The 13639-nt window shown below is 38.9% G+C and overlaps 1 pseudogene; it reads left to right on the forward strand.

The window, feature by feature from the left end:
- Positions 1-9305: 9305 nt before the first annotated feature.
- On the forward strand, positions 9306-11083 carry LOC127224883 (mortality factor 4-like protein 2; annotated as a pseudogene).
- The last annotated feature ends 2556 nt before the right edge of the window (positions 11084-13639 follow it).

Raw genomic sequence — 13639 nt, forward strand, 5'->3', positions numbered from 1 at the left:
TTAAGTTATTTGTCTGTTCTTGATTTAATTTTGGTAAGTGATAGTTATCCAGAAACTTGTCCATTTCCTTTGAATTTTCAATTTTTGTGGAAAACAGATTTTCGAAGTATGACCTGAAAATTGACTGGATTTCCTCTGTGTCTGTTGTTATGTTCCCCATTTCGTTTCTGATTTTGTTAATTTGCATGTTCTGTCTCTGCTTTTTCGTTAATTTGGATAAAGTTTTACTTATCTTTTTGATTTTCTCAAAAAACCAACTCTTTGTTGCATTGATTTTTTGTATTGTTTTCCTGGTTTGTTGATATCAGCCCTCAAGTTGATTATTTCCTGGCGTCTGCTCCTGCGGGGTGAATTCGCTTCTCTCTGTTCTAAGGTTTTCAGTTGGGCTGTTAATTCATTTATGTGACTATCCTCTGTTTTCTTCATATGGGCACTTAGTGCAATGAACTTCCCTAGTAGCACTGCTTTCAAGGTGTCCCATAAGTTCGGGTATGTTGTATCCTCATTCTCGTTGAATATTAGAAAGTCTTTAATTCCTTTTTTTTTTCTTCTTTGACCCAGGAGTGGTGCAATGGCACATTGTTAAGTTTCCATGAGTTTGCAGGTTTTCTGCTATTTGTGTTGTTGTTGAATTCCAATTTTAAAGCATGGTGGTCCATAAGATACAGGGGACTATTCCTATTCTCTTGTATCTGTTGAGGTTTGTTATGTCTCCTAGTATGTGGTCGATTTTAGAGAAGGTACCATGTGGAGCAGAGGAGAAGGTATATTCTTTTGTCTTTGGATGGAATGTTCTATAGATGTCTGTTAGCCCCAGTTGAGACATAACTTCTGTTAATTCTTTTGTTTCTTTGTTGAGTTTCTGATTTGTGGTCCTGTCTAGTGTTGAGAGTGGTGTATTGAAGTCTCCCACTATAAGTGTATGAGGTTTTATATGAGCTTTGAGTTTTAGTAGTGTTTCTTTTACGAATGTGGGTGACTTTGTATTAGGGGCATAGATGTTCAGAATTGAGACTTTGTGTTGATGGATTTCTCCTGAGATGAATATGAAATGACCGTCTTCATCTCTTTTGACTAGTTTTGGTTTGAAGTCTAGCTTGTTAGATATTAGGATAGCTACGCCTGCTTTCTTCTTATTTCCATTTGATTGGAAAATCTTTTCCCAACCCTTTACCCTGAGGTAATGTCTATCTTTGGAGCTAAGATGTGTTTCTTGTATGCAGCATACAAGGATTCTGTCTTCATATCCATTCTGTTAGCCTGTGTCTTTTTATAGGTGAGTTAAGACCATTAATGTTGAGGGTGAGTAAGGTCCATTGATTGTTGATGCTTGTTTGGTTTAGGTTTGTTGTTGGCAGTGGTATTGTGAATATATTTGTTCTGCTTCACCCTAGGTTTCTGGTGTAGTTGGATTATATGTTGCCTACATTTTTGTGGGCGTAGTTACCTTCCTTGGGTTGGAATTTTCCTTCCAATACTTTCTGTAGGGCTGGATTTGGAGATACATATTGGGAAAATCTGGTTTTGTCATTGAATATCTTGTTCTCTCCATCTATATTGACTGAGAGTTTTGCTGGATATAGTAGCCTAGGCTGGCATCCGTATTCTCTTAATACTTTTAGAACATCTATCCAGGACCTTGAGGGTTTCCATGGAGAAGTCAGGTGTAATTTTGATAGGTCTGTCTTTATATGTTACCTGTCCTTTTTCCTTCGCTGCTCTTAATATTCTTTCTTTATTCTGTATGCTAGGTGTTTTGATTATTATATGTCGAGGGGTCTTTTTTCTTTGGTCCAGCCTATTTGGGGTTCGGTATGCTTCTTGTACTTTCATGGGCATGTCCTTCTTCAGATTTGGAAAGTTTTCCTCGATGATTTTGTTGAATATGTTTTCAGCACCTTTGAGCTGGGCTTCCTCACCTTCCTCTATGCCTATTATTCTTAGGTTTGGCCTTTTCATGGTGTCCCACATTTCCTGGATGTTGTGTGTTAAGGATTTGTTGGATTTATGGTTTTCATTGGTCGATGAATCTATTTCTTCTAGTTTATCTTCTGCGCCTGAGATTCTCTCTTCCATCTCTTGAATTCTATTGGTTATGCTTGTGTCTGTGGTTTCTGATTTTTTGCCCAGCTTTTCAATTTCCAGCTTTCCTCCCATTTGTGTTGCCTTTATTTTCTCAATTTCGGTTTTCAAATCTCGAACTGTTTCCTTCACCTGGTTAATTGTTTTTTCTTGGCTTTCTGTACTTTCCTTAAGGAATTTGTTCATTTCTTCCACTTTTTTTTTTCCTCCATTTCTTTAAGGGATTTTCTCATATCTTCTTTGAGGGCCTCTATCATTTTTATGATGGTGATTTTTAAGTCGTACCCTTCTGCTTCCTCTGCTTTGTTGTTGTGTTCCATTCTAGTTGGTGTAGATTCCCTAGATTCTGGTGGTGTCATGTTTGTCTTTCTGTTGTTAGGTGTTCTCTTGTATTGCCTTCTTCCCATAGTTTCTTCCAGTAGGTGTTGGTGGTGTCTCTTCCCTCTCTCTATGGTCCTTCCCCGATGGTCTTATGTGGATCAAAGATTCAACGTCTGTAGCTCTGTGTGGTCCAAGCTCTTTAGGAGGTTTCTCTGCAGACAGGTATCCAGGGATGGGGTCAAGGATGAGGATCCAGAAGAAGATGCCAGCAGGTACTCACAGTGGTCCTCTGGCCAATAGCTCTGGCCAATCGCTCTGGCCAATGACCGGCAGAAGAGGACAAGGGCTGAGCTTGAACTTGAGAAGGTTTTGCAGGGTAGTGGGTTCTCACTGAAAACTGGTGCTCTCCAGCTGAGACCTCGTTCTTTGGCAGGGGCCCGGATTTGGGGGTCAAGGATCTTGCCCGCAGGAACTCCGAGTGGACCCGCAGAGATAGGCGGATCTCTGGGAGGGGCCTGGGACTCCAACAGAGGACTGGAGGCGGGGTCAGGGACCAAGCCAGTGGAAATTACAGGTGGTCCCACGTTACCACACAAATTACAGAAACCCTAAAAACTCTTGGAAACTGAACAATGAGCAATTGCACCATTTACAGCACAACTAAAAGCACTAGAACAAAAAAAGAAGCAAACTCACCTGTATGAATAGATGTCAGGAAATAATAAATTTGAGTGTTGAAATCAATAAAGTAGAAACTAGGAAAACAATACAAAGAAGCAATGAAACAAAGATTTGGTTCTTCCAGAAAATCAACAAGACAGATAAACCTTTATCCAAACTAACCAAAAAGCAGAGAGAACTTGCAAATCAACAAAATCAGAAATGAAAAGGGAGACATAACAAAGAACAATAAGGAAATACAGAGAATTATCAGGTCATACTTTGAAAACCTGTACTCTACAATAATTCCAAAACTCAAAGGACATTGACAAATATTGGGATAGCTGTACCTTACCAAAATTAAAAAAGTAGAGATAAGAAATTTAAACAGATCTATAATCATGGATGAAATAAAAGCAGTCATCAAAAGCTTCCCAACTGAAAAAAGCCCAGGGCCAGATGGCTTCATTGCACAATTCTACCAGACTTTTAAAGTAGAGCTAATGCCGATACTTTTCAAATTGTTCTACAAAATTAAGGCAGAAAGTTTATTACTAAACTCTTTTTATGAGGTTACAATTTCCTTGGTATCCAAACCACACAAAGATACAATTAAGAAAGAGAACAACAGACCAATATCCCTCACGAAAGTTGACTCAAAAATACTCAATAAAATACTGACAAAACAAACCCAAGAACACATCAGAGATATCATCCCCCATGACCAAATAGGCTTCATCAAAGGGATGTAGGGATGGTTCAACATACAAAAATCTATCAATGTGATCCACTGTATAAACAAAGTGAAAAAAGAAAAATCATATGATTATCTCCCTAGATGCTGAAAAGCCTTTGTCAAAACCCACCATGCTGTCATTATAAAGCTCTTGGAGAGATCAGGGAAAACAGGCACATAGCTAAACATAACAAAAGCAATATGCAGTAAACCAACAGCCAACATCAAACTAAATGCAGAGAAGCTTAAGGCAATTCCCCTAAAATCACGAATAAGACAATGCTGTCCACTCTCTCCATATGTGTTCAATTGTACTTGAAGTTTTAGCTAAAGCATTAAGACAACAAAAGGAGATCAAGGGGATACAAATTGCAAATGAAGAAGTAAAACTGTCACTATTTGCAGATGATATAATAGCTTTCATAAGTGGTCTAAAAAAATTCTACCAGGGAACTCCTACAGCTGATGAAGACCTTTAGCAAATTGTCAGGATACAAGAATAACTCAAAAAAATTAGTAATCCCACTATGTATAGACAATAAAGTGGCTGAGAAAGAAATCAGAGAAACATCACCCTTTATAATAGCCACAAACAACATAAAATAACTTAGGATAACACTAACCAAACAAGTGAAAGACTTATATAGCAAGAACTTTGTGTCTTTAAAGAAAGGAATTAAAGAAGATACCAGAAAATGGAAAGATCTCCCATGCTCTTGAATAGGTAGGATCAACATAGTAAAAATGGCAATCTTGCCAAAAACAATTTACAGATTCAGTGCAATCCCCATCAAAATCATACTTCTTCAATGACCTTGAAAGGATAATACTCAACTTTATATGGAAAAACAAAAGACCCAGGATACCAAAACAACCCTGTGCAATAAAGCAACTTCAGGAGACATCACCATCCCTGCTTCAAGCTATACTGTAGAACTATTGTCCTGAAAACACCTTGGTATTGGCACATAAATAGACAGGTAGAACAATGGAATCAAATGGAAAACCCTGAAATTTACCCACAGATCTATGAACACATGACTTTTGACAAAACAGCTAAAATTATACAAGGGGAGTAGGAAAGCATCTTCAACAAATGGTGCTTGCACAAATGGATGATGGTTTCTGGAAGACTGGAGATAGATCCATGTCTATCACCATGCACAAAACTTAAGTCCAAATGGATAAAAGACCTTAACATAAACCCAGCCACACTGAACTTCTTAGAAGAGAAAGTGGGAGGTACCTTTGAACAAATTGGTACAGGAGACTGCTTCCTGAAAACATCCCCAGTAGCACCAACACTGAGGTCCACAATTATTAAATAGGATCTCCTTAAATTAAAAAGCTTTAGTAAGGCAAAGGACACAGTCAATAAGACCAAAGACAGCTCACAGACTGAGCAAAGTTCTTCAAAATCCCCACATCTAACAGAGGATTGATAACCAAAACATACAAAGAACTCAATAAACTAGTCACCAAAACACCAAATAACCCAATTAAAATGTAGGCTACACAACTGAATAGAGAATTATCAATACAGGAATCAAAAATGGCTGAAAAACACTTAAAGTGGCTGATTGATATTGAGGTCTTTGATCCATTTGGACTTGAGTTTTGTGCATGGCGACAGACATGGGTCTTTCTGCAGTCTTCTATACACCCTCATCCAATTGTGCCAGTAACATTTGTGAAGATGCTGTCCAGCCACTTCTTAGAAGAGACAGACGGAGGTACCCTTGAACAAATTGGTATAGGAGACCACTTCCTGAACATAAATCCAGGGGCCCAGACACTGTGAGCAACAATTAATAAATGGGACATCTTCAAACTTAGAAGCTTCTGTAAGGCAAAGGACACAGTGGACAAGACCATACGGCAGCCCACAGACTGAGAAAAGATCTTCACCAATCCTACATCTGACAAATGGCTGATCTCAGAAATATACAAATAACTCAAGAAACTAGTCAACAAAACAGCAAATAACCCTATTAAAAAAAATGGGGTACAGAACTAGAGAAAGAATCCTCAATAGAGGAATTAAAAAAGGCTGAAAGACAATTAAGAAAGTGCACAACATCCTTAGCTATCAGGAAAATGAAAATAAAAACAACTTTGAGATAACATCTTACTCCTGCAAGAATGGCTAAAATTAGATATGCCAATGAGGACTCATTCTGGAGAGGATGTGGAGAAAGGGGAACACTCCTCCACTGCTGGTGGGAGTGCAAACTTGTGCAGCCATTTTGGAGATCAGTATGGCGGTTCCTCAGGAAAATGGGAATTAGTTTATCACATGACCTGGCAATCCCCCTCTTAGGCATATACCAAATGACCCACATTCATGCAACAAAGACATCTGCTCAACTATGTTCGTAACAGCATTATGTGTAATAGCAAGAACCTGGGAAGCAACCTAGATGCCCCTCAATTGAAGAATGGTTAATGAAGATGTGGCACATCTACAAAATAGAATACTACTCTGCAGAAAAAAACAATGGAATCCTGAAATTCACAGGCAAGTGGATGGCACTGGAAGAAACCATCCTGAATGAGGTAACCCAGTCACAAAAATAGGAACATGGTATGTATTCGCTCATATATGGATTTTAGACCTAGAGGAAAGGATCACCAGCCTATAATTCACACCACCAGAGGAACTAGGATACAAGGTGTATTCTAAGAGATTCGTATAAAGTCCCTCCCAGAAGGGAGAAGGGACAAGTCCCCCAGATCACATGGGAAGGGAGGTTAGTGAATGGAGAGGCAAGTAGAAGAAAGAGAGAGGGAGGAGAGGAAAGCACAAGTGACTAGGAAGACTGAGTCAGGGTAGGAATAGGCATTAGAAGAGAGAGAGAGAGAGAGAGCAAGAGAGCAAGAACATAAAAGAGGGAGCCATTATTGATTTGAAGAGAAAACTGAACCTAAAGAAAGGTCTAGAGACCTACAAGACTGCTGCCAACTAACAATTTGAGCTTCCATGGAATGGCTACCATAAATGCCCTTTCCGGATAGTGAGATAAACTACTAACTTATCCATGGAGCTCTCATCTATTACCTGTTGGAAACAGGAGCAAACACCCACACCTAAACACTGAGTTGAACTAGAACCCAGATGCAGATGGAGAGGACAAGTCCAGGTTGCAGAAGCACAAAGAGGCAGCTGGACTGAAAAAGGAGAAGTTAAAGGGCCCCCAGACTGATAGCTGGGAATCCAGCATGGGAATGACTCAGCCCCCCCCCCCCGAATATGGGTCTCAGCCAGAAGGACTGAGCAGTCTAAGAGACCTCAGACAGTGTAACCAGGATGCATCCCTGGTGCACAAAAGCAATTGTGAACACATCCCCCATGGAGGGATAACTGCCTTAACATAGAGACAGCAGAGAAGTCCTAGTCCCTATTTCAAATGACCTGACAGATCTACATGTCCCCACCTGGATGGCATTGCCCTTCATGTGGCATTGGGGTGGGGGATGGGAGGGGAATGTAGGGCAGGGTGCGGGTGAGGGGGCAGAGAGGGTAAAAGTGAGGGAGGAATGAAAGGGAACTGGGATTGCCATGTAAAATAATAAATTAAATTTAAAAAAATAGGAAAACCACTTAAAATGCTCAACATCCTTAGCCATCAGAGAAATGCAAATCACAACAACTCTGAGATACCATCTTACTCCTGTCAGAATGGCTAAAATCAAAAACACCAAAGACAGTTTATGTTTGAGAGAATTTGGAGAATGGGAAACATTCCTATATTTTAGGATGGAGTGCATACTTCTAAGACCATTTTGGAGATCACTATGATGGTTCTTCAGGAAAATGGGAATCAGTCTACCACAGTACCCAGGAATTCCAACTCTTAGGTATATACCCAAATTGTCCACAACTATGCAACAAAGTCATCTGTTCAACTATGTTTACCTCACTATTATTTGTAATAACAACAATATGGCAGCAACCTAGATCCCCCTCAGATAAAGAATAGACAATAAAGATGGGATTTATTTACACAATGGGATACTACTCAGTGTGGGAAGAAAAAAAAAAACAATGCGATCTTGATATTCACAGGCAAATGAATGGAACTTGAAGAAACCATTCTGAGTGTGGTAACCCAGTCACAAAAAAAAAAAAAAAAAAAAAAAAAAAGAACATGGTATAAACTCACTCATATATGGATTTCAGCCATAGAGCAAAGGATCACCAGCCTATAATTTTCACAACCAGAATAAGTAGGATACAAAGAGGAACCTAAGTGTTTCATACAAGGTTCCTCACAGAGAGGAAAGGAACAAGAACTCCTGAGCATATTGGCAGGTGGGACAGTGGGTGAAGAGAGAGTTGGGAGAAAGAGAAGGGGAGAAGAAGAAAACATGTGGGACTTCGGAGATTGAGTCAGGGGACAAATAGAAGATAGCAAAAAAGGAGACACCATAATAGAGGGAGCCATTATAGGTTTGAAGAGAAAACTGACTCAAGAGAAATGTCCAGAGACCTACAAGGATGACCCCAACTAACAATCTGAGCAACAGTAGAGAGGCTACCTTAAATGCCCTTTCCTGATGATGACATTGATAACTAACTTATGTGCCATCCTAGAACCTTTATGTAGTAGCTATGGAAACAGAAGCAGACATCCACAGCTAGACATTGAATGGAACTACTGGAATCCAGTTGCAGAGAAGGAGGAGTGATAAAAAAAATGGGATGAAGACCAGGCTACAAAATCCCAAAAAGACAGCTGAACTAAACAAGAGGGACTTTATGGACCCCAAGACTGTCAGCTAAGAAACCAGCATTGGACTGACTCACACACCCTGAACATGGGTCTCAGTTAGAAGGCCTGGGCGTTCTAAGGGACCTCTGACAGTGGAACATGGATGTACCACTGGTGCATCAACAGACTATGGGAGCACATTCCCCTTGAAGAAAAACTCCATTAGCTTAGAGGCAGGAGAGAGAACCTAGACCCTACTCCAAATGACTTTGCAGATTTTGATGATCCCTCCTTGAAGGCATTACCTTCCCCTGAGGAGTGGGTGGGGAAAGGGATGGGAAGGGGGGGGGCAGGAGCATTTGAGAGGAGGAAGAAGGAATTGGGATTGATATGTAAAAGAAGAAAAATAAAAAATAATAAAGATAAAATTATGGAAAAAGGCATATATGTTCGTAATGTTCTGGAATTATGGAGACTAGTTGTCTGAAATCAGTATGAATGGGCCAAAAGATGCCAGCTGGCCACTCCCTGCACAGTCACTGAAAGAGAACATGTTCCTTGCTTCTTCCAACCTACAGTATCTCCTGGCATGCCTGGGCATGTGTGCCTCTAACAGCTATTACTTGGTGCACAGATACAAAGTGATTAAATAAATAAATAAATACAATTAAAAGAAATAGATGATGCGGGACATAAATGATTATAATATGTAACATGCGAGAGAAACCTGACTTTACTATGGCGGTTGGAGGAGCAGCAGTGATTATACATCGGCTGCTGGAAAGAACCTGGATTCTCGCTTCAGGTCATTATCAGAAAAGCTAAGTTTGTTATACAATAAGGATCAGGAGATCTGACCCTGGTTGCAGAACCATTCCTGTTTGCAGAATACAGGGTTGTATTCCCAATTCATCTTTCCAGAGCATCCCAGGAGTTCTGTCAGATTCCACCTGTGAAATTACTAGGAGTCCTTGGAAGGGAAAGAAGAAATACTGTTGGTTGGAATAAAAACAGGGTTGAATGAGTTCCAGAAAGCAGACTTCTCAGACTCGTGGACAACAAACAATCTGCTGAAGAAGACAACTTTAAGAAGCCAACTGGAAGCAACATGCAGAGAAGTAAGATGAGGGGAGCTGCCTCAGGAAAGAAGTCGGCTGGTTCATAGTCAAAGAATCTTGAACCAGCCATTCCAGGAAGATGGGGTGCTCGCTCTGTTGAGAACCCTCCTTCTGGTTCTGTGCGGAAGACCAGGAAAAACAAGCAGAAGACCCTTGGCAACGGAGATGGTGGCAGTACCAGCGAAATGCCCCAGCCCCCTCGGAAGAAAAGGGCAAGGGCTGACCCCACTGTGGAGAGTGAGGAGGCATTTAAGAATAGGATGGAAGTGAAAGTGAAGATTCCTAAGAGCTGAAACCATGGCTGGTGGAGGACTGGGACTTGGTTACCAGGCAGAAGCAGTTGTTCCAGCTCCCTTCTAAAAAGAATGTAGATGCCATTCTTGAGGAGTATGCCAATTGTAAGAAATCACAGGGAAACGTTGATAATAAGGAGTATGCAGTTAATGAAGTTGTGGGAGGGATAAAAGAGTATTTCAATGTGATGCTGGACACTCAGCTGCTCTACAAGTTTGAGCGGCCCCAATATGCCGAGATCCTTCTGGCACACCCTGATGCGCCAATGTCGCAGATCTATGGGGCACCACACCTACTGAGATTATTTGTGAGAATTGGGGCAATGTTGGCCTATACACCCCTTGACGAGAAAAGCCTTGCATTGTTGTTGGGCTATTTGCATGATTTCCTTAAGTATCTGGCAAAGAATTCTGCCTCTTTGTTCACTGCCAGTGATTACAAAGTGGCTTCTGCTGACTACCATCTCAAAGCCCTGTGAAGGTCTACTGGCCACTCACTATTGTCTGGTATCTGTAAACACTTCTGTTTAGTCCTCTCATTGTATAATTGATGTTCTTTAAAACTGTCAAGGTAAAACAGGGCTTATGTTTCAGTTTGTTTCCTGTTCTGTTGTAAATAGAAAATAAAAGGAGTGCCCGGCTCCTTTCCTCATTTCTAAGTTGCTACCAGTGTATGCAGTAATTAGACAAAGAAGAAATTCAGTAGAACATTTTATTGCCTAGCTGACAACATTGCTTGAATGCTGGTGGTTCTATCCCTTTGACACTACACGGTTTTCTAATATGTGTTAATGCTACGTGATAAGATGCCCTCGTTCCTAGTGCCAAAAGTTCAACTTAAATGTATATACCTAAAATCCCATGCATTTGTGCTTCTTTTTTTTTTTTTTTTTTTTTTTTTTTTTATCGTGCTTGACGTAAACAGCCCATCCTCTGCAAATCCATCTAGTTGTTCCTTAGGCATTCATTCTATCTTTGCTCAAATTGTTGAAGAATGCTGATTTGTTTCCTGGTTTTTGTATTTTGAGTCTAATGCATGTTCTAACATGATAGAGGCAATGCATTATTGTGTAGCCACAGTTTTCTGAAAAGTTGATATTTTAGGAATTGTATTTCAGATCTTAAATAAAACTTGTTTCTAAATTTCAAAGCAAAAAACAATGTAACATGCAAATTAAGAACTTTTCAAATTAAACTTAAAAGTTTGTGAATGATGTCCAGATTATTTTTTCAATTTATGTCTTGTTATTTATTTTAAATTATATGCTTTGTTATAACATTAGTCCCCAAACCCACTAATTTACTGGCTAAAACAACTGTAGGAATATATAGCTACATTCCTTTCTGCTTTTCTATTTCTGTTTTCTCTGAAATTCCCCAACAACTATATATATATATATATATATATATATATATATATATATATGTGTGTGTGTGTGTGTGTGTTATATGTATAAGTAAATAATATCTTCTTTTTTATTCTTTTTTACTTATTTTTAGAAATAAAATAATACATGAACAAAGCAGAAACCAAAATATTTCATACTGGAAACCACATTAGCATATAATATTCCATGCATGGACTTTATGATCACCAAATATATTCCTGGATAACATTTCCAGTTTAATTGAAAAAAGTGATAGTGGCTAGAGAGGAAGACAGAGAAGAAAAGGAATATAAAGGAAATAGGGTATAGGAAGAAGATGGGAATAGAGACAGGGTGAGGAGGGAAGGGATACCAATGGAGAAAGACAGAGAGACAGACAGATAGACAGAGACAGTAGGACAGAGCAAGAGAGACACATAAAAATTGCCATTACTTTGTTAATATTCAAACTGGACTTTTAAGAAGCAATGCAAAACCAAGCTACTTTCCCTACTTGTCTCTCTGCTGTTGAGTATAATCTGATGCTACTTTCAGTTCTGCCTGGTGTGAATATTCTGTATGTTTTCTAGAAGACATTTTTAGAGTCTTGTTTTGCTCATATTTTAACATATAGGAAGCATGTGTACCTGTGTAAGGGTATATGCATAGAAGTGCAGTGCCCTTATAGGTTGAGAGGCCATTCCTCTTCCTGTAGCTAGAGTAACTTTCTATTCAGGTGTATATGTAAAAGGGTGGATAGCCAGGGAGTCAAGAAGGGGATGCCAGGTCCCCCTGGAGCTGAAATTGTAAGCTGCTGTGAGTCATCTGACTTGGCTGCTAAGAATAAAATGTTCATCCTTGCTATGATTTTACAGCATCTGATTTATGGTCCTACTCACTACCTGGCTTTTCCATGTTTCTGTTTAATAACAGTGTGATTGTATTGGTTATTTCAGGTACTAAAGTGTTTATTATAACAAATTTTATACAGATAGTCTGTGAAATAAATTGCAATATTGGCATAAATTCTGTTTTGTATTATACCCATGCTTATATAAGTGAGTTTCAAATAAAATTCATGCATAAAAATTGAAATGTAAACTCTTAAAATATACCATTGCAAAAAATATCTTTCTTTGGTATTTCATCTTATATAATCTGCAAAGAATTTCAAAATAGGCATGTTACTGCAGACTTTGGATCCAATCCCACCCTCTGTTGGAAAATGTAAAGAACTTATCTCGAGCCCTCTGGGAAACAATGTCAAGTATGTCTTTCAGAAATAGCCACCTGAGTTCATAGCACTAGTGCTGTGTCCTCATTATTCAGATAAAGCCCCTTCCTGCCTCCTAAAGTACTGTATAGAACAGACAATCTGGATATAAAGTAATTGAGCACTAGTCTTTCTTTTACTATCCTAATATTGAAACAAAAATTGCATGGCAAACACTACTGAGAATTCAAATTTATGTATGCAAAATACATTTGTATACATGGAGACTCCTTAACCAAAGAGTAACATGTTTGTCATGTTTTTTGCTTTTGTTGTCTGTTTTACGGTGATAGAATGGGATTAGAGTTTTCATTTAATCCTTGGCAAACCTAATCATGTTTTTAACATTCCTGGCACATTCTAACACTTAAGCTCATAGTTCCTCTCCAAATGTGATGATCAATGGACCTCCGTTTCTACTCACTTTCAAGTGCAGCCCTATTTCTCATCCTCAGAGAGGGGTCAAACCTTAGTTTTTAATTTTGGTGCTCATTCTGGAACCTTGCTCTGAAAGTGATCTGAAATTTGACTGTAGATAGCCTGGCTATGAAGATTTCCCTCAGTTCTAAAATTTAGATCACCCAGGTAAATTTTGTACACTTTCCAAGTTTATACCCTGTCTGTTTTCTGCTCTGTTTATCCTCCTATGTCTTACTTCTACTTATCTGTCTTCTAGGTCATCTTTCTATCAGCATTCTCTCTCTCTTGACCAGAGATTATCTTTATATTTCACACAGTATTATTTCTGTCATTGTCCTACTTCAAAATTTCTGACATGCCCCCAGAGATGAAACCAAACCTAATTATGGATAAACAGTAAAAATAATTTAATTTTCAAACATTTTCCATATTCATCCTTTTTACATCTATCATTACAAGACTTTTCCTTCTATTGACAATAGATTGAAACTAAACACTCAATCCTTTAAAGTTTATGGAAGTTCATTGATTCTAATCATAGCAACCAAAATGAATTGAGTGCTTATCTAATGACAAATGTTAAATATCCTGTTACTCTAACTTCCCTCAAGCTTAGAAATAATAGGTTAATGGCTCAGAATTTGTTCTGTGAATAAA

Source organism: Phodopus roborovskii, unplaced genomic scaffold (genome assembly GCF_943737965.1).
Source record: "Phodopus roborovskii unplaced genomic scaffold, PHOROB, whole genome shotgun sequence".
Taxonomy (NCBI): domain Eukaryota; kingdom Metazoa; phylum Chordata; class Mammalia; order Rodentia; family Cricetidae; genus Phodopus; species Phodopus roborovskii.